Source organism: Periplaneta americana, chromosome 11 (assembly GCF_040183065.1).
Source record: "Periplaneta americana isolate PAMFEO1 chromosome 11, P.americana_PAMFEO1_priV1, whole genome shotgun sequence".
NCBI lineage: Eukaryota > Metazoa > Arthropoda > Insecta > Blattodea > Blattidae > Periplaneta > Periplaneta americana.
The window spans coordinates 50,420,516-50,447,811 of NC_091127.1; the positions used below are offsets into that span (position 1 = coordinate 50,420,516).

The 27,296-nt window shown below is 34.8% G+C and overlaps 1 protein-coding gene across 1 annotated transcript in view; it reads right to left on the bottom strand.

The window, feature by feature from the left end:
- Positions 1-27,296, bottom strand: part of LOC138708518 (secreted protein C-like) — a 1,615,872-nt gene that overhangs the window by 1,182,577 nt on the left and 405,999 nt on the right. The window contains exon 2 of the mRNA XM_069838633.1: positions 19,559-19,588. The gene's annotated coding sequence lies outside the window, so the exon portion shown is untranslated. The remainder of the gene's footprint in view (positions 1-19,558; positions 19,589-27,296) is intronic.

Sequence of the window (27,296 nt, forward strand, 5' to 3'; positions counted from 1 at the left end):
TGTGTAATGTTTCTCCATATTTTCATGTAAGTGATCTTGAGAAAAGAGTTTTCTCAATGTTTGTCACAGTTGGTAGTCATGGTATTTAACTACCCGCACGCACGCACAAGCACACACAGTCCCTTTCAATCTGCAAGAATATTTCACTTACAATCTCTATAGCAGTGATGTCAAAGAAAGCGCATTTTTCTGACCTTGACGTCGTGCGCGGGCAGCAAGCGCTAAGTATGGAAAGAGGAAGGGCTGTGTACATGAAAAAGAAGAAAACAGTGGTGCACAAACTTCAAACGAAACGTGAAATTTTATGTAGTTATTTTTATAGTATGGCTTCTTTCTGTTTAATATTATCTATATTGTCTGTAAAACAAAAGTACTAACACTGATTTCTTAATATTGCACTTGTGCTTTAAATCTTAATAACATAAGAGAGAGTTAAGAAGGAATATTCACTTAAATTCCATAGCAGTATAATATTATACTGTATTAAGTGGATGAAACACATCATTCATAAAGAAAGTGATATTCCAAAGAAAGAGATTGAGTATGACATGATAAGTTGGAATTTATATTGATGGTATCTTTAGCCTTACAACAGTAATCAATAAACTAATCAAAACAATATTACAGTACAAAGCAAAGTTACCTAGGTACTGTATCTGTTTTAAGTGTAACTAATATTACATAACAAAAGTCTTATCGCATTATGCTTTTAACGTGATATTTGTGAGAAAATTCGTATCATCAGAATATTAAATTATTTTCTCGAAATCTGCTGAAGCTATAGAGCTGACATTTTTACAACACATGGGCACGTATCTTTTGCTTATGATGTAACAGTAGTTGCTTTGTTCATTCATTTCCTTACAAACAATTTCCATGCGAATATTTTCAAAATTTTCAATACACTATCTTCAGTAATACGTGTATACGGTATATTAGATTTACGAAAACATTCTGTAAGGCTACTAAATAAATAGGCCTATACCTCAAAATTTCAATTTTTTATACGAAAAGTTGAGAAAGTATTTCTTTTGAATAAAAAAATCAAACTTGTGAAAAATGAGCATTAAAATTAAAACTTACATTCTTATAATGCACTTATACTTCTCAGGCAAATCTGAAAATTAACGTGGATACAGTTTTAATAAGTTCTCTTCCCTTTATCTATTGAATCAGTGTTGGCCATTCCTGAATATAGCTCGACCAAGCGGCATATACCACCTCTTTCATTTGTCTTTCCTTTCCGCTGTAAAGCGCTCAGTCTCTCCTGGGCTCTAAAGCGCGCGCTTGCTCCTGTGGGCATCAATTGACATGCCTGCTCTATAGCCTAGATTATGTTTCATATTCTTTATCCCACCTGATATTACAATTCTTTTTTTCATACTTCTTAGTCCTTACTGACCTGTATGAAAGATAATCCCTAATCCCAACACATCTTACTTTCCACATCAGTTCACTATTTCATTTGTCACCTTCACACTTCATTCTTAAACATAATATTTACAAATTATGTTCTTCTTTCCCATTTTCTCTTACTACACTTCATCCTTTTTCTTTTCAATATCCATCACCACTTTTTCACCATCATTACCTTATACACCATTTTCTTAAATCATTGTAGGCTGGTTTTTCTTTAGTATTGCACATTTGCTTTCCGCTATCTGGTCGCTTGCCATTTTCTGTGCTTTCCATTCTAGCGGACTCATCTCTTCTTTTCACTTTATTTTCTTTCCCGGCCTTCTCTTTACTCCTCACCTGGTGATCTATATTGCTTTTGTTTATTTTGCTTGGACTGCAAAAATAGAACTATTATGTATTTACCACGGTGATGAAGACGACGAAAATGGTAGTGGTGGTGTTGGTGATGGAGACGATGAAGATAATGATAAGGGTGATAATAATTTTTTCACATTTCAGATATTTTGACCGTTTCGAATTAAAAGTATTCCTATTTCCTATAAAAGAAATGTAGATTAATATTGAAACTATAAATATAAGTCTTAAGTTGAAATCACACACTCGTAATTTATTAAAAGTGAAGTTACAAACGTTATACAATTGTAACGTCACATACATATAAAGTACAGTGAGAAGAAAAGCAATGAAGATAGTGAGTCTGATAAGAGTTAGAGATAGAAGTAAATAATATTCAGGCTTTCATGTAATTCAGAGAGAAATAATATGGGAAGTGGAGAAGGTAGAAAGTGAGTGCAAGTATTGAGAATGAACCGTAAAATTTATCCCATAAAGTGAAAATGTGATAAGTGATTGAACAAGTAATAGCAAAGAAGTATTACAAACATTAGAACATTGGAACAATAAATGAGAAAAATAATACAATACGGTAATGTAGATGAGAAAGTAGAAAAATTACTGTAAGGCAAATTCAGCTAATTTCGCAGCACGTCTAATTTCGCAGTATCTCATATATTACTTAGTTGTGGAGTTGTCCGTGTTTGTTCGAGCTTACAAAAAATACGGATAAATGCTAGAACCTGTCGGGGATGTTTCATGCAGGAAGATCCTATTGCAACGCATTCTGGCGAAAGTTATAAAACTATCTGCTTTAGTAGGTATGTGTTTGCTCAGATAGAGTGTGTAAATTTGAAGTGTTCTGTTTCTGGACGTTTTATCGTCGAGATATTCAGAACTGTAAATATAAAACTGTGATTAATGAATTCTTCACATTCGTATGATTAATTTGAACCCTTGCTTGTTGTTTTATCTGATATAGTTTGTTCGTAATGTGCTTTTGCCGGTACTCAATTTCTTAACTAGTTTCCGTTAGTTGTCGGCAGAACAGTTCGAGTGGCACGCAGATTCGAACTTCCTTTAAGAAGCGCTATGGGCTAGGTATGCGATAGCCAGAAAATCTTTCCTACCATAGACTAGCAGCCTCAACTCGCTCGAATTTGAACGATTTTTATGATGTGCTAGGAACTGTGTATTAGAAGACAGAACTGAATATCAAGCCTAATCTCATTTGGAATTTAGATGAAACAGGGTTTTCATTGGTTACGAAACCTAACAAAATTGTGTCCCCAAAAGGAGCAAAGTCTCTCTACTTTCAAACAACGGTAGAGAAAGGAGAAACAACAATTTTCTTGCCAGCGGAAGCGGATTCGGATCAGCTGGCCTAAATAGTTCTCATAATGTTTTTTTTTTATCTTTGGCATAAGGTTTAATGCAGATATGAGTCAGATAAATTTATTAATTTACAATTAATATGCAAGATTTTCCTGTCATAAGTACTAATATATTGAAGCCCAGTTGTTCTACATTCATTGCCTAGTTTGTTAATGTGTGTTCAGTTCATGTGTGTAAACATGTACTGATGTTTAGATCACATTAAAACATTTTTTTGAGCTAAAAAGAGTATTCTTGAAAATTGCACAAGTATTACTGCGAAATTACCCGAGCAATACTGTGAGGTTACATGAGTTCCTGAAACACACACATATGATCTCATGTTTTAGATGGAGCCATTTCCCTTTTGGGATACTCTTAAAAAATATAATTTTTACTCCACCCAATACAATTATGTGTAGTGATTAACTGCTGCATGAAGAAAATTTTTTCAAGCATTTATGTTTATAACTATAGACAGAAAACTTTAATACTGCGAAATTAGCTGAGTTTGCCTTATACTAGTTAGAGATAAAAAGGTTTTAAGATAAACAGAAAATTAGGGATAACAGTAATGAAAGATAACAATGATAGTAGTAGAGATGGATGAGTAGATGTAGACGAGAATGTTTATAAACGAGAGTAAGGTAGACAGTATTGAATAGCATTCGGGAATGGGATCGACGGAAGATAAAGAAGATGAAGAGTTGAAAATACTGTATATCAAAAAAATAAAAATGAACAAAATAGACTGAAATATGGTTTTACTTTAGGTAATTGAAATATATAGGGAGATATAGATGATAGAAGAAATATATTAGGATATGCGAGTGAATGTAATCAAGGGTAGTGGTGGACCGTATGCAGAAATGCGAGGGAAACCGCTACCTGAAAGCCGTATGGTGATAATAAATATTAATACAGATATATATACAATTATGAAGTGAAAATAACTGCAATTTGCACTCTTCATCTTTCGGTGGACGTACTGTTATTACAGAAGACCTACAGCTCCGACTTTCTCCTCAACGATTTACGTATCTTCATCTTAATAAAGAACAACTTGGGAGGGTCACGATGAACGGAGAAATCTAGGGATTAGAAAGGTAATGAGACGTTGTTTTGCATCGACTTTGCAACATTATAGAATAGGTACTTGTAGTTAAGAAATCATTTTACTTTGTATGGGGAAATTTGAACAAAGTATAGTGATATCACTATTCTATTGAATTTACAACTTAGAATTTGAATAAATGAATTTTACTTTATTAGAGTCAGTACTCATTATCACAGATAAAGATTCTCCTTCTAAAAAATATGTCCTACTTAAACAGTCTAGGGATATATCTCAATTATTTTCGTAAATTTTGCTACACTCGGAGTTTTAATCGGAAGCGCTGTCGTTTATAATGCAGCGAAAATTTTAAGAAGTTGTTTTTAACTACTACACATTTTATATATTTTTAACTCTTGAAAGAGAAAGAAAAACAAACACAACATAGTGAGACAGAAAGAAAAATATAACCAAATACGGTAACACTCTATCGCGGAGGTTTCGTAGAGTGACACTAACGTGTAGTAAGGGAGAAATGCAATACCACTTAATTATCAGAAAATGAGACACACAGACAAAAATCCTAGACAAATCTAAAAATTGTGTAAATACAGAAATTCCACCGTAAGCGCGTCTGTACACTTAGGTTAATTAATATGGCCTTAACCCCAGCCTCTCTCGAAAAACGCGCTCGTTCCCAGCGGCGATCTTCAGAATAGTAGCACTATAATTATCAAAGAGAATTTAATTAATTATTTTAGGGCTAAACAACACCCCGGGGCTTCTGTCAATATATTCAACTAGCAATGAAATATCAAATAAAACTAGTGCAAGGTGGCCTAATTGCCACGAGAGTAATATTTAGGCTGTGCCCTAAAGCAGTGATAAACAGATTCCTGCACTACTACATGCACTGTGCAAGACTGCAAAGACACACCATATTGGCGCATGCGGAACCGGTTCTTAGCGAAAGCGGTACCGTAATACGTGAGGATGGGTTGAAGAAGAGGTAGTTGCTTTATTGGTTAAAAAAAGTAAAATAAAAGTAACGTACGGTATGTAATAAATAAGTAGCTTTAATAGTCTAACAATAACAGTCGTATTGTGGTTCTATACTAATATCTCAACCGCACCTAAAAATATCAACACATTTAGAACACAAATTTAAAAAAATGCTTTAGTCTAGAATAAATATTTATTTCATTAGGTATTTTACGACGCTTTATCAACATCTTAGGTTATTTAGCGTCTGAATGAGATGAAGATGATAATGCCGGTGAAATGTGTCCTGGGTCCAACACCGAGAGTTACCCAACATTTGCTCATATTGGGTTGAGGAAAAATCCCGAAAGAAACCTCAACCAGGTAACTTGCCCCGGCCGGGAATCGAACCCGGGCCACCTGGTTTCGCGGCTAGACGCGCTAACCGTTACGTGGTTCAGTGATTCTATAGTACAGGAATTCTAACAGCATTGAGTAGATATTGCATGGCTGGGAAGAGCTCTAAGAATACTGTCTACAGTCGGGAAGATTTTATTTGTATAAAATTCATATATTTTCCTTCGAATTAGGTTACGATTAAATCAGTTTTACGTATATCTGTACTTTTGTTCTGTGCACACATTTTTGGGGTGGAATAATTAGCTATATTTACCGCTACTATTTTCTTCAACGTTGAGCACATTACTCCTGTCGCAGATGTGGTATTTGCAAGTGAGTTATGGAATTATGCTCTTCTCTTCTTAAAATACACTATCTACCAAAAAGTAATAGGGCATTGCTTTGCCCCTTTAGAACCTCGTGGAAACACCTCTTGTTGCTGTAACAGCAGCCACCCTGTCAGGCATGCTCTCCACTAGTTTATATAGGATATCCACTGGAATGCGTTACCATTCCTCTTGCAATATGGCACTCAGTTGGACAATGGAAGTTGGCCGCATCTCCCGAGACCTCAATCGCCGGTCCAATTCGACCCAAAGGTGCTCAATGGGATTGAGATCGGGACTGTGTGCAGGCCAGTCTAACTGGTGAACATTATTTTCTGCATACCACTGCACAGTAGCCGCCTAAACATGGAGAGCATGCCTGACAGAATGGCTGCTGTTACAGCAACAAGAGGTGGTACCACGAGGATCTAAAGGGGGAAAAAACAGTGCCCAATTACTTTTTGGTAGGTGGTGCATTTATATAGATTTTGAATGATTTTAACCGACTGTGTATGTATGGCTTTACCGCTTCCATTCGGTAACACACAACGTTAATCATTTTCATCATCACTATCAATATTTCCAGTCACAGACTTCCAAGGACGTCACATGAATACAAATGGTTTACATTTCAACTAATCACAGCACAAAACTTAGTTTCAACTCATATGCGCAGAACAGAATATTGACTACGGTAGCCTCTTCTTCAATTAAAATGTTACAACAGAGCTTTGTTTTTTGTGTCGTGTGCCGATTCGTTTCACTGGCTGCAACCGGTACAGAAAATACTCCCTTCCCAATGGCTAAAACATGAGTGAACGAACATAACATAGGTATTTTTCCTTATTTCTATGTTTTATTTCTTCCTCATAGTCTCCTAGGCATTCAACTTCATTATTATTATTATTATTATTATTATTATTATTATTATTATTATTATTAATATTGGTCTCTCCACTAACTACGTTAATTGGTTTGAAAATTATTTAACACATAGACAATCTTGTGTTCGACTAGGTAATTCTCTCTCGGTTCCATTTAATAGTTTATGTGGAGTTCCTCAAGGGTCTACATTGGGACCTCTCTTATTTTTAATTATTTATAAATGATATAAGTAAAAGAATAAGTTCTAGCTGTCTTTTATTTGCGGATGATCTTAAAATCTTTCGTAAAATCAATAGTTTGGCTGATAGTCAAATTCTACAAAATGACATTAATTCAATTTCACAATGGTCTGTTGAAAATTGAATGAAAATTAATCAATCTAAAACTTTTGTCATTTCCTTCTCACGGAAAACTACGTCCCTAAAATTTAATTATTATCTTAGTAATGTCATCATTACTAAGAAAGATTGTGTTAGAGCTCTTGGTGTATTACTTGATTCTAAAGTATATTTCCACGATCATGTGCAATATATTTATACCCATTCATGAAGACTGCTTGGTCTAATTAGATCTATAACTTATTCTTTTTCTACTCCTACGTTTCTATTAATTTTTTACTATAAATTGGTTAGATCTAAACTTAAATATGCATCTGTTGTATGGAACTCCATTACATCCACTGACTCGGCTGAATTGGAGAATATTAAAAAAATTATTTCCTTGTGTTCTTATAGATTTTTACCTAAATCCGATTATAAATATGAGATTAATTGCAAATATTTTAATTACTGTAGTTTAGTTACTAGACGTCAGGATCTTGATTATTATTTTTTTTGCAAAGTCATAAAGGGTGATATTAATAGTGAATCATTCATAAGCAATATCAGTCTTCGTATTCCTGCTAAGGGTTTAAGATTTCATACATTTTTTAAAATAGAAATTCTAAATCTCTCTCCGATCTGCAGATATATAGAATATGCTAATTTGCATGGATTGAACTTGGATCCATTTAATGTGTAGTATATACTTTTTGAGTTTTATGTCAGTTGTTATTAATTTATGTCTTTTGTTTAGATATGTAACATAACATTCTCGTCATCTTGCATATCTTTTTAATACTATTTATATGATTCCATTAATTCATTTGTAATAAAATTATAATTTTATTTAATTTTTTTTTTTAATTATTATATTGTACTTTTATTGTAATTTATATCATTGCTGATGTTTTTGTTATATTCTTTGTTCTGGTAAATTAATAAATAAATTAAATATAAATAAATAAATTAATTAATTAATTAATTTTTAGAAAATGCTGGAGGATTTGCTGAAAATAATATTCAGGTTCTTTGAATCAAACCTTATCTACATAATATAATATGATGGACAGAGTTTGGTTGCCAGCATACACGGAGACACTAATGTTATGGATGTGGAAGCTTTTACGAGAGGGAAGCGGACTTGTAGATGTCGTCGTCGTCGTTTTCCTGATGCTAACTAGAGTTTAAATGTATTCTAGTCGTAAACAAGGGACGGACTCTCTGTTGATGAATGTGCTTACTGTTTAGCGACTGTACTTAACTCTCTCCTTTGCAATGAAACATTAAATACTGCCATGGCTGATAACTGTTAAATCACTTATAAAATATTCAGCAGACAGCAAAACGGCCAGTAATGGCGGATACAGGCCAGCGAATTAAATATGCATCATTATGCATTATACTGTATACCTTTCTGCGTCCACTTTCACAACCGACAGAGCAAGAGAGGGACAGAGACAGAAAGATTTTTGTTTTTATGAATAGCTCTGCGCGTTGAGACGGAAATTAAACGTATCTGAAGAGGAAATACTGTGCACATGTAACTTACACAGTCAGCCAATTGTGCAATAGTAAAACAAAGATTTCTAAAGAACTAACTATGAGAAGTCCATTGGAGCTATGTCGATGGCCTTCAACGTAGTCTACAGCTTGATTCAGGGATTTGGGCCCCTGCAAAAAGTAAGTAGATAGACTAAGAGCGAGTTACTCATCAGAATCATCACTAGTGGTGGGCTGGGTCGCACAGATCAGGCCGCTCAGTCATAAAACCTAACACTTCCTTCTTATGTCACGGTACACTCCGTCCTAAAAACATAATATTCTTCCACACGTCCGTTAGCAGTCTTTCACTTGCATAAATTAAAACAAAAATGATTTATTTTAATGATCACACCTGTATTCTGCGTGGTTAATAATATATTGTCTGTCCGTCCTACGTCAAATTCGAATATTCTTGCAGGTATTGATGTATCAGGTCGCGGTCTAAGGCATCCTGCCTAGGACTCACATTACGGAATGCGCGCTGGATCGAGTCCTCATGGGGGAAAAAATTTTCTCATGAAATTTCGGCCAGTGTATGGGACCGGTGCCCACCCAGCATCGTAATGCACTTGGGGCACTACGATAGGTAGCGAAATCCGGTTGCAAATGCCAGCTATAACGGCTGGAAGGATCATCGTGCTAACCACACAATACCTCCATTGTGGTTGGATGATCGTCCACCTCTGCTTCAACATGTGGGCGTGAGGCCAGCAGCCGGATGGTCGATCTAGGCCCTTCACTGGCTGTAGCGCCACGGATTATTATTGATGTATCAGAGAACCCTTTAAAGTTCTAATTTTCGGCATTGCGCAATTCATGTAATTCGCAATGCTAATTTGTTTACAACAGACGAATAGACACCAGGCAGAAGGGATAGTTGAGTGCACTTTTTCTTTTTCCAAGAACCAGGTGTGCGGCCCTTATTTTTTGTGCGTCATAGCACACGAAATGCTTTTAAGTAAGAAAAAAGCCCTCTACCAGACCACCAAAAATTATACCATCGGTCCTAGTTAAAAAAACAGTACTTACTTACAAATGGCTTTTAAGGAACCCGCACGTTCATTGCCGCCCTCACATAAGCCCGTCATCGGCCCCTATCCTGTGCAAGATTAATCCACTCTCTATCATCAAATCCACTTCCCTCAAATCCATATTAATATTATCCTCCCATCTATGTCTCGGGCTTCCTAAAGATCTTTTTCCCTCCGGTCTTCCATCTAATAGTCTATATGCATTTCTGCATTCGCACATACGTGCTACATGCCCTGCCCATCTCAAACGTCTGGATATAATGTTCCTAATTATGTCAGGTGAAGAATACAATCCGTGCAGTTCCGCGTTGTGTAACTTTCTCCATTCTCCTGTAACTTCTTCCCTTTTAGCCCCAAATATTTTTCTAACAATCTTATTCTCAAATAATCTCTCTCAAAGTGAGAGTCCAAGTTTCATAACCATACAGAACAACCGGTAATATAACTGTTTTATAAATTCCAACTTTCAGATTTTTGACATCAGACTAGATGACAAAAGCTTCTCAATCGAATAATAACAGGCGTTTCCCATATTTATTCTGCGTTTAATTTCTTCCCGAGTGTCATTTATATTTGTTACTTTTGCTCCAAGATATTTGAATTTTTCCACCTCTTCGAAGGATAAATTTCCAATTTTTATATTTCCATTTTGTAGAATATTCTGATTACGAGACATAAACATATACTTTGTGTTTTCGGGATTTACTTCCAAGCCTATCTCTTTACTTGCTTCAAGTAAAATTTCCGTGTTTTCCCTAATAGTTCGTGGATTTTCTCCTAACATATCCCTTCATCCGGATACACAAGAAGCTGATGTAACCCATTGAATTCCAAACCCTCTCTGTTATCCTGAACTTTCCTAATGGCATACTCTAGAGCGAAGTTAAAAAGTAAAGGTGATAGTGCATCTCCTTGATTTAACCCGCAGTGAATTGGAAAAGCATCAGATAGAAACTGGCCTATACGGACTCTGCTGTAAGTTTCACTGAGACACATTTTAATTATTCGAACTAGTTTCTTGGGATTACCAAATTCAATAAAAATATTATATAAAACTTCTCTCTTAACCGAGTCATATGTCTTTTTTAAATCTATGAATAACTGCTGTACTGTAATTAGTACAAACTGAAAAATAAATTTAGGAATTTTTTGTAACCTTTTTTCAAAAGAAAGTGGGTGTTTTGACCTTTCAGAAACAAAATATACGAAATAGGCAACATTGTACTCTAAAAGTACCAATTTTAGACATAGTTTTCTATTAAACATGTAATTTCAAGTTTTTATGCAGGTGTCATTTAAGGAATAATATAGGTTTTTACCTAAAATCCGAAGTCTAGATGTAAGTATCGTTTTTAATAACACTCAGGAAAGTTAAAATTTTACATGCGTTATAAGAAAGGCTGAAATGGTAGTCTATTTATAAGAACCTAAAACTCTTTACTCTACTAGTAACGTGTCCTCGTCTCTCGCAACCGTCAAACAACATCCGTATTTCATTCCGGTATACAGACACGAATGGCAAAGCATCAGAATATAAAGTAAGAAGAGAACAGGTTAACCGATTTTCTGTGAGTTCGAAGGTGTTTTACTGCTCGCTCCCCGTCTCTGTCTCTCTCTTTCTGCTGATGAAGTTCGCCGAGAGCTGCTATATCGGAGATTTCTATCGAAGGGGGTCGAGCTAGATGAACCTCCCGTCACCAATAAAGTGGGACTGCTACTTTTTAACTTGATTCGCTGCAGATGAAAAACCAATAAGAATAAAGCTACATCAACCTCTACAGACACAATCTTTCAGACTTCCATTAAAAATTCACAACTCCCCGAGAACATCATAGAGGAAATTTCACTGTAGCGCAGAAGAAACTATACTGGAAGTAATATTTTATTCCATTTTATTTGAGCAGACAGACTAAACAATTTAGCGCCGCCATCTCGAAGATATGATCCCTGATTCGTATTCGAGCGACTGTCGACTGGAATCTCGTTATGAAACTCGCGGTGTCCAAACCGTCTACGATATATTTACAGCAGATCGTGGTATGAATGTCAATTCAGGAGTTATTTTGTTTTTATAGTGAAGTCGTACCAATAACGTAATGAGACTAGATTCCTCCTCAGAGTATGTTTTTATACGGACTTGCCTTTTACACGTATACAATAAAAAAGATTGCTTTTAATACCCGAAAGTGTATTAGGAACAGATCACGTGAGACAAGGAGTGTTTAAAGAATAACAGACACAAATACTGGAAAATAATTTTTGGATTCAACTACATCGATTCAACCCAATATAGGGAAAGCGTGCCTATATCGTACCATTTCTCAGTCTTGTTATTTATTTCGAAATGGAAAGGAATTTTAATTGCATATGAAGAGTCCACTGCAAGAATGATGGATGCCATTTGGAATACATTTTTCAGGAGAAGCAATTGAAAGTTTGAAATGCTTAGTGCTCAAAGCTTAACTGTGATTTTCCTATCTTTACTGGACAATGACTATCAGTATTAATGCCATATAAGCTTAACTCTCTATGTACTGTCCGTTACTCAGGAGAAGACGAGCGGAAAGAATGTGACCTTCTTGACTATCGCTGTTGATTATTATAAACATCGCTCAGATAAGCATCCCAGTAGCCAGGTTATTACTTGTGCAGGAAACATGAGTAACAATGCGTATGGAAATTAAAGCTAAGTTGAACAGAAGGAGACCTGATGTTTCCGCTTACTACAGTACAAATATTGCACGTGTTATCGTATGTTATCTGTTCACATCCCTTCCTCCTCAGTCCTCTCTCGTCTTCTCCTGAGTCACCGACAGTACATTCTATATTTCTTAAGCTATGCATTGACTGCCTTGGTTCATTTTCGACAAGAAAGTGACATCCATCATTCTTGCAGTGGACTCTTCATAATGTATTCTTAGACATTGAGACAGTACCATGGGACACAATTTTTTTTATAATTTTTTAATAATTATCAATTGTTTTTAAAAAGCGTTATTTAAAACTCTGCGAGCCGTACGATTTATGCGCCCAGTTTCCTAAATCGTACCTACAGGTTGCTTAAATCGTACCCATTTGTAAAATATACATATAATTTTCGAAATAAGAACTACAAAAAAGGCAAGCTTCCTAACGTCTGTTATAGTAAGTCCAAAAAGATATTCTTCAAACATCAGAATATCTTGAACCAATTCCACTTCTATTTCCCGTAGAAGAGCTGTATTCTTCCCGTTGACAGATGCATTTGCAGGACAATCCAGACCTCTCTTCACCTTGCCCATAAAATGTCGCTTGAAAGTTTGTTTTGGAATTTTGTACTTCAATCAATCCCATTGCCTCGGATCAAAATACACTTGGTTCCCATTTTCCGTTTTCTCGTTTGGTCATTATCTATTCTGAAATTTAAAAATATTATGCAACTAACGATAATTGTTCACGTTGCCAAAATCGTACTGGTACGATATGGGCAACCTTTTAAAGGTACGATTTAGGAAACTAGCACTTCAAGCGAACTATTTGGATTATAACCTAAACAAAGCTATTACAGTGACTACTTTTACCATTTAAATAAAGCAAACAATCTCAATGTTTCAATAAAAGCTTACGAAAGAGTAACAAAATCTTATATCAGAAATCAGAACTTACTGTTAAATGCAATTTAATACAGCTGTTGTCGTCGGTGAAAGGCGGGAATGGAATGGAATAGAATTTAAGTGAGGGGGGCACGAGTGGCCCAGAACTGCGACCTGTTGAGATCTATTGCGCTAACCCTCGATATGGAATGAGTTGCGTGCCATAAATCCCCTACGCGCACCAACCCAACCACATAACTCCCTAACGACCGGTCCCTACAGCCGACAGAATCCATATACCATTCCTGCTTCGGCAAATTCCCCCAAGGCCCCCCTGTCGGTCCGAGGCGAAACTCCTCCTCCGAGTAGGTCCGCCTCGTGTGCTCGTTGCAGAAGCCATCCAACGTCATGTTGCTACATCCACGGAGGCCGGTCGAGAGAGCCAGTAGTTCCGGGAGGCCGCCTGTAGAGTGATCTGAAAAACCACAAACGGGATGATGAGGAAAGAATGATGGGAGAGGAAAGGAAGTGGCGAAGATGAGTGGGGTTCCAATCGCCTGATGAAGTTATCTGATATTTATCCATAGGAGTGAGGAAAAAACTCCGAAAAAACCTCACCGGGAAACGAACCCGGGGCCGCTGGGTTCGGAGATAGACTCGGTGACGCCTCAGCCACAACGGTTGACGAAAGGCGGGTAACTGAATGAGTATCAGTTTCTATTTGTATACCATGAAAAAATTCCCCAGATGGTTCCTACATGCAATAGGTTCCTCAATATTAATAGTGGTACGATTTAGGCTACTTTCCCCTACTAATGTCGGAATTACAGAATTGCGGAGTAAATATCAGATAGTCTATAAGTTACACCATCTCGCGATTCCTGTATTGTACTTAATGACGTATCATGCCCTTATATTGATAATTAATAATGCATAACCGTGTTTCATTCTATACTTAACAGCAGAGTTGCAAAGTTACGCGTAAAAATTAATTTTTACACCACGCGTAAAATACGTAATTTGTCATAATTAAAAAAAAATGAATCACAAACTTGCTGTAATACATTAAATAGGTAGTAAAGTGTTAAAGTGTTACTAAGAGTCCGCAGGATACCAGTGTGGATTGCTTGTGGTAATTATTGTATGATTTCATATTAAGTCTTCATTTCTTCTATCCTGTGAAACGATACGTCTACATCACACAGTATTTCCGCGTGTTGCTTAGCTACTCTCCGCGCCGACAGATTTGCAGAGTTTACTAGCTATCAAAGGCTGTGTACGGTTTTCATTATAATATGGCTTGTGGCAACAAAATTAAAATGACATGCGGCACTATGTAAGATTTATATTGAAACAATTTTTATATCCACACATAAATATCACTATTACCAAACAGATGGAGTGAAATTCAATTTTGCCAAAAATGATACTTGGCACTTTTTTCTCCCCGAGCCCTTCAATTTAGGGTACAAGATAAACTGCGCGACGAAACCTCGATTTTATTTAAGTTAACCTGAACCGAATTCTACAAAATTATTGTAGACATACTCGCACCCACAACTGAGTTTCGTCAGAGGGAATTATTCAACATAGCTGAAATAATCACATTCGATACTGATACCATGGTTCATAAAATTCGGAAAAGACTTTGAATTTGCATTTCTAATACTTAAGACACAACACGATAAATTGAACAACTTACTCACAATAAATTTATCCGTGCAAAGAGTAAATACAGTAGAACGAACGCGTCGAAATATGAAAGAAAATCTATTTTAGTAAACAAAAGAGAGAGATAAAACGACGCAGGTCGTATACAAACGCCTCGCTTGCTCTATTCCAACGACCACATCATTGGTACTTGTAATGAACAATAAATATGCAAATTAAAAATGAAACAAGAACCTAACACAACACAATTAGCTGCAGGCGGAAAGAAGCAACAGTAATTGACAGTTCTATATTCAAAATTGTAATTTGTTTTTATTGATTCAATGGTCTATTGCTTCAGACCAGGATTATCAAGGAAAGCATACAATACAGCGAAAAATGTCCTTCGCATCTTGTCAGTATAATGTAATAGTTAAGTAATATTTTTGTTACATAAATCGAAATATTTAAAATAAATTAATCGAAATAATAAAAAGTGTTACCAATTTAAGTAAAAAATATAACCTCCTGAGTCATGAGAGTATAGTATACTATGCTATACTTCATGCAGGATTATGATATAAGATGTATGTGCAGAGACCCTAAGTATAGTACAATATCCATGTAACCACTGTAAACATGTATGGGTATAGTATGTATATTCTCACACACACACTATCCAAAGACCACAACATATGTACCTACCGGCCAGGTTTAAATTTAAATTTAGTGTCATAAATACATCTGAAGATGGTACACTGAGGCACCGAAAACGTTAATGTAAGACATCAATAAATTATAATTGTAATACAGATAAACAGACGTTCTAATTGAATTTTCATTACTTATAGTACAATATGCCTGAATTTGAGTCCTAAGTGTAACCTACAGAACTTTTTCAGCATTTTTCCTCATATCAGTGACTTTTTTGAAGTATAGAATTGTATTGAACTTGAAAACAAACGTCTTAGAATTCAGGAGATTAAGGCAGATGTTTTCCTTTCAATATTACAAACAATTATATAGAGGGGGTCATTATAAAGTAACTAACATAGTTAAAATTAGTATTACTGTGGTATACCGAAGTGCATAGGTATGATATTTCCGTCATGTAATAAAACAAAATTCCTCCACGTATGTACTTCGGTACACCACAATAATATGATATGCGTAAATAATCACTTAGTGATTTAAGACGGCGCTCATTCAGTCGGATCCCGGCCACTTAGTCATTCGTAATGAGTGTACCTCTGCACATAGTGAGTTGGACATTGTGCCACTGTCACACATATGTGACACAATGCATGAGGGTTGGCCACTAAAAGTAAACTGAGGGGTGGAACTTAAACCGAGACCATTCAATCCGGCATCGGAACTTGAATCCGGTGTGGCTTAATGGATAAAGCGTCAGCACGTAGAGCTGAAAACCCAGATTCGAGTCCCGGTGCCGGAAAGAATTTTTCTCCGCTCCACCCATTCTTAATCATAAAATTAGTATAATTTCTAAGAACTTGAGCCATCAAGATAAACTAACCCACTACTGAATGTGCGTAGAAGAGAATTTAGTTATTCCGTGTTGAAAGAAATGCTTCAATTGTTATGACGCAACAATTAAATTTTGGAAAATATACAGAAATTTGTCAGCCACATGGCTTGTTTATTATGTATATTTTACAAGTTTGAGGAAAAGGTTTTAAATCTTGAAACAGAAAGTAGGCCTAGTTTGGAATATGTTACTAGTTTGCGAATGTGGTAGGAACTTTACTGGCAGATTAAGACAACGTTCTATAAAAATAAATCTGCAGACCTCTTTTACATAAACTTTAAACTTCGGAAAACGTATTGTTTATCTTTCTTGTGTTAAATTTTATACTACCTTGTTAGCATGTTTCACCGTGCTATTGGCTATAATCAGAACTGATTGTTACTGGTCTTGGCGCATTTTGTTTTGTTTCCTGTGGGGGTGTGTTTGTGTAGTATAACGTGGAGTCAAAGTGTGTCTGTGTTCTGAAATTGAGTTGCGTATTGAGAATTTCATTTGGGTGTGTTTTTGTGTGTCTGCATATTTCGTATTGTTCTAGTGTGTTTAGTTTCTGGCTTTTTGGTTGGATGTGTACAATTTCCAAATCTGTGTTGATGTCTCTGTAGGTGTGGTTAGCATTTGTGATGTGTTCTGCATATGTGGGAGTGTTTTGTAATTTTATTATGGTTGTTATGTGTTCTTTGTAACATGTTTGAAATGATCTGCCTGTCTGTACTATGTAGAAGTTGTTGCAGGTGTTGCATTTGAGTTTGTATACGCCTGTGTGGTTGTATTTGTTTGTTTTTTGTTGTTTATGTGTTGAGATGTTTTTGTAGAGTATTATTTGTTCTGTATGCGATATTATAATTTAATTCCTTGAATGAGGTTGCAATATTGTGTGTGTTTTTGTTTTAGTATGTTAGTGTGATGTAATATGTTTTTGTGTTTGTGTTGTGCCAATAGCAGGCTGAAACATGTTAACAAGGTAATAAAACATTTAGCACAAGAAAGACAAATAATACGTTTTCCGAAGTGATAATTATAGTGTTAAAATTGTGGAATTAAGATGTATAAAAATTTAAAATTGTGTAATTTATAATTAGCTCACTCTAAAAAAAAAAAAAAAAAAAAAAAAAAAAAGCCAAAACTTGTGGTCGTGAGTCATGAATCTGAGAGACGGTCATTGCTATCAGGATGTAGAGATTCGTCATGAAAGCAATCCAAAACCTACGTAGAAAAAATCCGTGAATAGTCAGCATCGCTAACTTATTAAACAAACGCTTGAACGAATGGAAGAAGTTTTTGAGCCAATAATTTTATCCGATTGTACGTATAGTTATGCAAATAGCAAAGTAGACAGAACGTCATCATGAAACATTAACAGGTCTATATTTTTAATATCTATATCAAATTTACGTTCCAGCTATTGTAAATAACAGAATATTTGTAGCATTGCAGTATATAAATGTCTATTTTGTGTAAATAGTAAATATTCAATTACATAAAGTGCTCTGCAATCAATTAATACTTCTCGCTCCTTATTCGTACTGATGACGAAACTACGTCTTCTACCCCCACCCCTACCGTGCAAGATCGGCTCGACTCGTCTGTATTATGTATTCCTGTTTTCAGTGGTGTTCATGCTAGAGTATAGCTACGCCGTCGTCACAAATTGCAGCTCGTTTGCGATGTGTGCCAACATTCCAGAGGTGCAGCGGCATACCAATTCTCGTGGGAATGGTTATCTGTGTGTCTGTTGGACTATAGTATTGTACATACTTATTAGCATAACAGTGTAAGGGAGATAAAGTACTGACTAGAAACATTTCAAAACGTGACGGCATTAATGGAATAGTTTATATAGAAAGAATTAAATTATTATCTTGATAAATTCTTGATTGAATGCTTTGAACATGGAGAAAATCTAAATTTAGATGTTTGTATGGATGTACTATAGATTATTTCATTTATATATTGCTTAGTATGATACCGGTAGTTAAAAATTGAAATGTTCACACAGAAATATAAATGGTAACATTTCAAGTGTAAATAACTAATTGCTTCGAAATACATAAACTATAACATAATAAATATGTAAGTGAATACGAAATATAATTTCATGTTGTATTTTTTCATTTATATTTCCCAAAAGGAGTTGTATGTATTTGAATTACTCGACGAAAATCGTGCTGGTTTTATATTTCATGAGTGTAAAAAAAGCTCGAACATTATTTTCTATTTATTAAATATTTAAATAATTAAAAAAATGTCAATGTGTATTGCAATATTATTGGTAGTAACCTTCAATCTCTTAAATTAGGATAGATTTTATCGACAGAAATCCTTACCTACCTTATACGTGCAATGGGTACAATATAAACCTTGTTGAAGGCAGTATTCTTGTTTGATATTGCATTGTGGAAATCTAGAATTCCACTTGTATCCAAAAATAGAGGATATAAAAGGAAGACTATGTTTAAATTTATCTTTAATTAAAGCTTCGTTAATCGAAATTCCTTGCTAAGATGCCTACCCATCCCTACCCGCTGTGTTACTTAATTGTCAGCACTGCTGCCCTTGTTTTCATTTCCTTGACCATTAATTTAGAAAGAATTCATAAGAGTGAAACTTTAAAGCAATCACAGGGGAATTTTCATACAATTTACGCACACCTTTATGAATTTCATTATAGACATGAAAATACAAGCTTTCTTACAGACGGCACAATATCGAATATTCAGGGTTCTTTGTGCGGTAAGGAGTATTGCTAGAACTTGAATTATGTAATTATATTAAACATTCGATTTCAATAAATTACTAGAACATGCCATAGAAAAGAAATGTCCCTATTAGTTGTAATAAAAATTAAATACATTAGTTTCTCCACAAAGCGTATGGGATTAAAGAAAGTGCCTATATTTCAGATATAAATAACTTGCCACCCATACTCATACTTCCAGAAAACACAACACATTTATTTGTCTAATACATAATGACGTATTGAATTGATCGTCATGTTGAAAATTATTGGTTGGCTTGTAGTCCGTATAAGAAAAAAACACCATATATATATATATATATATATATATATATATATATATATATATATATATTCTAATAAAGGAATTCTATTGAAATGCATGTACTTACCCAAGGAGTAGATGAAATTATTCTTCTATCCTGAAAAAAAAAAAGAAAAAATTAAGTTAATGTTGGTATGGTTTAATGAGCTGGCAAGAGACATGTTCTCGTAGACATAGGCGGAGAGAGAACCATTTCCTTGGGGGTGGGGGGCAAAGCAAAATCATAGAATCCCCATATAACGGGGTTATGGGGGACATCATTTACCTCCTCCCCCCGTTATATCTTGACCGTGGTACAGTATATCGGAATATGATTATTTAATAAACGTATTTTCGGGGAGCATGTTTCTTACAGTGTTATATCCATTTTCGCGATGTTTCGAACAGAGTTACAGTATATAGGGCTTTAACTGTAAGTCTACTACAAATTATAATAGGGATAACTTAAAACAATCTCCCTCTTTTTCTCTCTCGTACAGAAACACATGCATACATCAATAAAACTACGTAACATTGCTAGCAGAAACTTTTTTATATAAAGGTTACCTTCCTGAAGATATCATATGAAATGTAAATTCTAATTATTTTATTTAATCTCATCTTTACGTTTACACATTATATCAGGATCACTTTTATTTTTTTCTGCATTGTGTGCTGTATATTATTCATACATCTCGAAGTGGCGGCCTGAATACCTACAGACTTCTAACACATCAGTACAGACTGTTACGAAAGAAAAATTACAGTGCTTCCTTTCCTCAAATGAGGTATAGGAATTCTTATATATTCAGAAATTTAAAATAAATGCAGTATTATAGTCCAGACACATGATCTGAAGACATTAATTCATGAATTTAAGCACAGAAACTTAATCATTAACAAAAGCAAAAAATGTCTTCGGAATACGTATGGTAAGACTTTCCTGTGCTAAATTTCAACGTACCTCGTTTACATATTTCGACCTATTTATGGGTCATCTTCAGAACTGGTCGTTGTTGGTCTTGGCGCCACTTGTTCTGTTTCCTGTGAGGGTGTTTTCCTGTGGTATAGTGTAGAGTCAAAGAGTGTGAGTGTTTTGAAGTTGAGTTGTGTGTTGAGAATTTCTTTGGGGTGTGTTTTTGTGTGTCTGTATTTTTCATATTGTTCTAGTGTCTTTAGTTTCTGGCTTTTTGGTTGGATGTGTAGTATTTCCATGTCTGTGTTGATGTCTCTGTGGGTGTGGTTAGCATTTGTGATGTGTTCTGCATATGTGGAGGTGTTTTGTAATTTTGTTATGGCTGTGATGTGTTCTTTGTAACATGTTTGAAACGATCTGCCTGTCTCAACTTCAAAACACACACCCTTTTACTCTACACTATACCACAGGAACACACCCTCACAGGAAACAGAACAAGTGGCGCCAAGATCAACAACGACCAGTTCTGAAGATGACCCATAAATAGGTCGAAACATGTACACGAGGTACGTTGAAATTTAACACAGGAAAGTCTTACCATACATATTCCGAAGTGATACAGTGTTAAAAGTTGTGTAATCAAGATGTATAAAGACATCTTTTGAATTCAAAAGAATAGAAAAAAATGGGTCAAACAAGTTTGGGGGGCAGTGGCCCCCCTGCCCCCCATGCCGCCCCCCCCATAACTCCGCCTATACTCGTAGATACAGAAATACTTAACATTTTGGTTCTATTCATATTGTTAGGGAAGTCGACAGCATTATCGACTATCTCTTGTTATGGGACCCAACCGAACTCGTAATTTTTAATGCCTTATCGGAAATCCGTACTACCTCCAAAACTTCACCCCAACATATTTTTAACTATTGCGGATGACAGGCGAAATGAGAAGATGGAGAGTGTTAGTGGAATGAAAGACTTAAACGGGAATACCTAAAGAAAAACCTTCTGCAACCTTCCGCTACGATCTGGCTGAGGATCGAATCGGACCGCCTGGATTGAAGATCAGCGTGTTAACGCTTTAGCCATATGCGGCCAAGAGAAACATGATACAAGACACCATCATTCAGATAATGGTAAGTAGATGAATGTTCGAAAACATTGTTAAGAGGACTTACATGGAAGAATGCCAGTAATATGTTATAGGTATCCTACAAGCAAAACTCAGCTCAGACTCCTCGCGCCGCGCATGCTATACCCCTCTTACCCCCCTTACGTTGCCGGGATCTTTAATAAGCTGCTATCGGTAACTGTTGCGTGTGCACTCAAAGAGCAGCTGTAACAATAACCAATTAAGTGAATATAACATTACAAGATGTCAAACATTGTCTCTTTCTAAGTCACATTCGGTATCTATCTTCACTGGAGCTATCCTTATATATATTTAAATTTTAAATAATTAAATTAATATTTAATATAAACCGCTATGTGACTCCCTGACACTCTAGCAATAACACGTGTTCAGTTCAGCATAAGAAGATAATACGTGCGCATGCGCAGTGTCAGTGGTGTGATTGGAGACGGGGAGCATGCTGACATAGGGAGCATACGTCATCTGAGCGAGACAGTCACGCCTGCTGGTTTCTGGGCACTGAGTTTTGTTTGTTGGATACCTATATAAATAGAGCCCGGATGTTTGGCAAAAGCCTTTTTACTGGGTGGAAGTAAATCATTATTTGCATAGATATAAATGTGATTTGGGGTAAATCAAAGTGATAGAGCCCATTTTTATTTTGCTATTTTGCTTTTTTATAAGGTGTTCCTTACTAATAAATGCCCCTTTTTGTCATTTTAAAGCAATATTTCTTGTTTATTTGCAATTTTCTAATTAATTGTAATGTAATGTGTATAAAATTCAATTCTTTGAAACAATGACTAACTTTACTATTTTATTTCGTTGTTTACTCTGATGATAATCATGTCTTAATACTGTTTGTGTAATATGAATAATAATCGACAATCCACAGTTACAAATAATTATAATATTGTCATCTCTTCACGGTACCAACAATCAGTTTTATAATTTTAAATATTAAGCTCGTTCTCATAGAAGTTGCCACGTAGAATTTCCAATATTGTTTGCTTTCATATTTTCAAATCTTACTGTTACAATTTTGTGCTATACGTGTTTATTATTGTAGGAGAAAGAAATTTGAGTGAGGAACAGTCAGTTATTGTCGGGTGACAGAAGGTATGTATAAGATCGGTTAGCTGGAATGCCTAAATTCAGTAAACCATTGCAAAGTAAATTCATGCTTACGTTAGTGAATTTGGTGCCCATGTGTTTTCAACCGATGGAACAGTTTTGTTATAATATATGGTTTGTGAAAAGACAGTTAGGCCTAAGCTAAACACGAAAAAAAATTATAAATCAACATGTCACCTACATAATAAATATGTGAATTATGTTGATAGAATTTAAATTATTGCTAAAATGTATTATGTTTTTTTTTTTAATTTAAATTTAAATTTATAATTCCTGTTTAAAATATTATTGAGCTTTTCTTTCGTTTTTATTTCCGTCTTTACCTGCCTATTTTAACTGTTCTAAATGCCTAAACATCCGGGCTCCAGTTATAAACGAAAATCTTCCTACACATTCCTCGAAAATATTACAAGAAGGCTTTGCCTTACCTAAACTGAGTTAAGATATGGGCCAGTGGTCTATAACAAAAACGAATAAAAAGAAAAATGAAGATTAAAACACTGTTTGTCGCTTGGAATGAGGAGAGAAATGCTAATTTTAACGTGAGTGACAATATCAACTACAGAGCTCGGGTAGTGTCACAAAAAACACAGCAACAATCGTCGCTATGGTGACGTTATTGAAGTGCCTCTATTGCCGGAGCGTTGATTACGGTACAGACTGGGTTTACGGTCATTTCTCTTGAGGGGGATGAGCGATGAGAGATAGCAACTCAGACTGGTGTGAGGTCAGACAGACCATAAGCTACAAAAATTAAACTTAGGGCTGCAGAAATTCATTACTTACACTCAGACTAGGGTTCTTCAGTTATATAAAAACAAGTGACTATTCTATTCATAAAAAAACACAAATTCATCCCCGTGGAAAAACGTTTACCGTCTGAAGGGAAGTATGAGTGCATGGAATTCAACTAATTTCTTTTTATTAAGTTTAAAATGAGTCGTACTCTTAACGGTTTTCCACACCAGATGCAAAAGCTTTAATTCTGGCGCTTCCAAGTAGGTATTTCTATTTAGTCAATTAAGACAGGTTTGAACCTCACAAGTGATACGAACATGGCACCACTTATGAGGCAACTAGACCAGGAGATAATGGATAGGATGGCCAGTTTCTTCCTCTTCCATTGCATACATTGTCATCGCCGATTAGCTACATATTACACTAAGCAGATGTCATTATTATTATTATTATTAATTTATTTATTTAACCTGGTAGAGATAAGGCCATCAGGCCTTCTCTTTCCCTCTACCAGGGGATTATAACTACAATATTAAGAATACAATTACAATTAATATTAAATTTACAAATACAATAAAAATCAAGGTACTAAAAGATTAAGGGTGCTATTAATAGACATTTCGTTAACCCGCGCTACGAGCGTGCTAAACTAGCCCCGGCTCTCAACTGGTTACTTGTACAGGATTCATATCATATCATATCGTTAACACTGGTTTATGAATACGAAAAACGTTAGTTCGCTGATCATCCACCGGAAGCCCGCGCTAAGAATGTCTATGAATATGGCCCTAACTGATTAATAAAGGCTAGACAGTTTATTGTAGAATTTAAGAACAAAGAAAGATTTTTTTTTACTTAAGTAAAAAATTAGACTTACTCTACGCAGTAAGAAGCAGACTATCTAACCATAATATTCTGGTAAAACGCTTCTATTTCTGGAAAATAACAGGAGTTCATTTATGCAAAGACAGAACTAACTTTTTTGTAATTTAAATAATACCTCTGAGGGTAATCTAAAACAAAAATTCAAAGGTTCCCTGCAAAATGAAGGTGGCTCCACTTTTTTGGTGAAATTAAGATTTTCTTGTTTCATACGTTAAAAAAACATGCCCGACCTTGTGTGTTATTCCTAACATTTGGTAGTAAGTTGCAGTGAATTGGAGCTGAGCTCCCAATCGTTCCGTTGCAAAAAGGAGACAGCTCCTGGGGCTATATACAGAGTCAATCGTCAGATATTATCATTAATTTCAGGGGGTTATTCTTTGAGATATTTAAAACAAAAATGTTTCGTACAATTTTGCTCGTTTTGCTTCCTTTCTTTTAGATAAAATTGTTCTATATTAAACATATCACAGCGTATTATGGGAAAGCCATTGATTTTAGTCCAAAACTCTTCAGTTACTTTAAGAGGGAAGTGTATCTATATTAATAATAAATCTGTAGCCGAAATGTTTCTGGTAATTTTCGATTTTCCAAAAATAATTGGTCCTAACATATATAATTAACCACCCTGAAACCGAAAATCGCTTTTTTGACATTTTAGTTTGTATGTCTGTCTGTCTGTATGTTTGTTACCTTTTCACGCGATAATGGCTGAACGGATGTCAATGAAAATTGGAATATAAATTAAGTTCGTTGTAACTTAGATTTTAGGCTATATGGCATTCAAAATACATTATTTAAAAGAAGGGTTATAAGGGGGCCTGAATTAAATAAATCGAAATATCTTGCTTATTATTGATTTTTGTGAAAAATGTTACATTACAAAAGTTTCTTTAAAAATAATTTGCGATAAGTTTTATTCCATGAAAAATTTTCATAGGACTGATATTTAATGAGATAAATGAGTTTTAAAATTAAAATAACTGCCACCTAAGGCCGTGTAATGAATTAAAAAACAAATGACTTCGTCTATAAGGGGCCTTGGACAGCAACAATCGAAAGCTATGAAAGATAGCCTACAGAAGGTAAATTAACCGATTTGTGTAATTAATTATTATTTCACCATTAGAAAGTGTAGTTTCTCTAGATAGACATAATGCTATAATGTTATTACAGTAACTTCTGATATAATATAATATAATATAATATAATATAATATAATATAATATAATATAATATAATATAATATAATATAATATAATAATAATATAATATATAATATAAAATATAATATAATATAATATAATGTAATATAATATAATATAATATTTAATATTATATAATATAATTTAAGTTATTTGAAGGGTTCACAACCATAGTGGGCCAAGCGCCATTTGCTGAATACGTAGAAAACAAGGGTTAAAATTAAGTTATTACCATAATTCAATGGAAACCTATAACAAGTACAATAAAATATACACATTAAATCTAAATGATGTCAATCTTCATTAAACTATGGTTGCATGTAATAAAAATTAAGAAACAGGTTAAAGGAATTGTCATTGCACCAAATGAGTGTCTCTGGACCAAAATGATCGCATTTTAATTATTTGGATGCAATTTAAATTAAGTAACATATTAAACGATTTATCCTTGTATCAAACACGAATGTTCCCTGGATCAAACGTCCTATTTTAATTATGTAATTACTTTATATTTATTTCTAACGGGTGCAGCGGAGCGCACTGGTACGGCTAGTTATTATAATAAATTCTTGAAATTATTTCAGCTATGTCTTTTATTTTTGCAGAAATTTGATCCGAACAAATGTAACTTTTCTTCCTGCAAAAAGTAATTTACAATGTTATATTTGAAAGGCTCAGAACCATAGTGGGTCAAACGCCATTTATTAAAAGCGTAGAAAACAAGGTTTAAAATGAAGTTATTACCATAATTCAATGGAAACATATAGCAAGTAATATAGGCCAAAAGCATACACATTAAAACTAAATGATGTGTCAATCTTCATTAAACTATGGTATTCACCTATCTTTAAGTCTTGCTTTCTTCGTTTTCTAAAAATGGCGCTTGGCCCACTATGGCTTCAGAGCCATAGTGGGCCATTTGTTCAGATTTCTGTACATCTTTTATTAAACTAATTTCTGTTAAATGAACCAACTTATAATATACTTACTTGCAAATGGCTTTTAAGGATCCTGCAGATTCATTGCCGTCCTCACATAAGCCCGCCATCAGTCCCTATCCTGTGCAAGATTAATCCAGTCTCTATCATCATATCCCAACTCTCTCAAATCCATTTTAATATTAACCTCTCATCTACGTCTCGGCCTCTCCAAAGGTCTCTTTCCCTCCGGTCTTCCAACTAACACTCTATATGCATTTCTGGATTCGCCCATACGTACTACATGCCCTGCCCATCTCAAACGTCTGGATTTAATGTTCCTAATTATGTCAGGTGAAGAATATAATGCATGCAGTTCTGCGTTGTGCAACTTTATCCATTCTCCTGTAACTTCATCCCTTTTAGCCCCAAATATTTTCCTAAGAACCTTATTCTCAAACACCCTTAATCTCTGTTCCCCTCTCAAAGTGAGAGTCCAAGTTTCATAACCATACAGAACAACCGTTAATATTATATTATTGGTTTATAAATTCTAACTTTCAGATATTTTGACAGCAGACTAGATGACGAAAGCTTCTCAACCGAATAATAACAGGCATTTTCCATATTTATTCTGCGTTTAAGTTCCTCCCGAGTGTCATTTATATTTGTTACTCTTGCTCCAAGATACATTTGAATTTTTCCGCCTCTTCGAAGGATAAATCTCCAATTTTTAACTTATAATAGACTAATATTAAAAATTATGTTGAAATAAAATATGACAACACCTTATAAGATATACTAGACAGATATGTAATTTATAGTCTAGAAGTAAAAATGTTTGCATTAGAAGTGAAATATTGAAATATAAACAAAGCACTAAAAGTTTTATGTACGTTTGG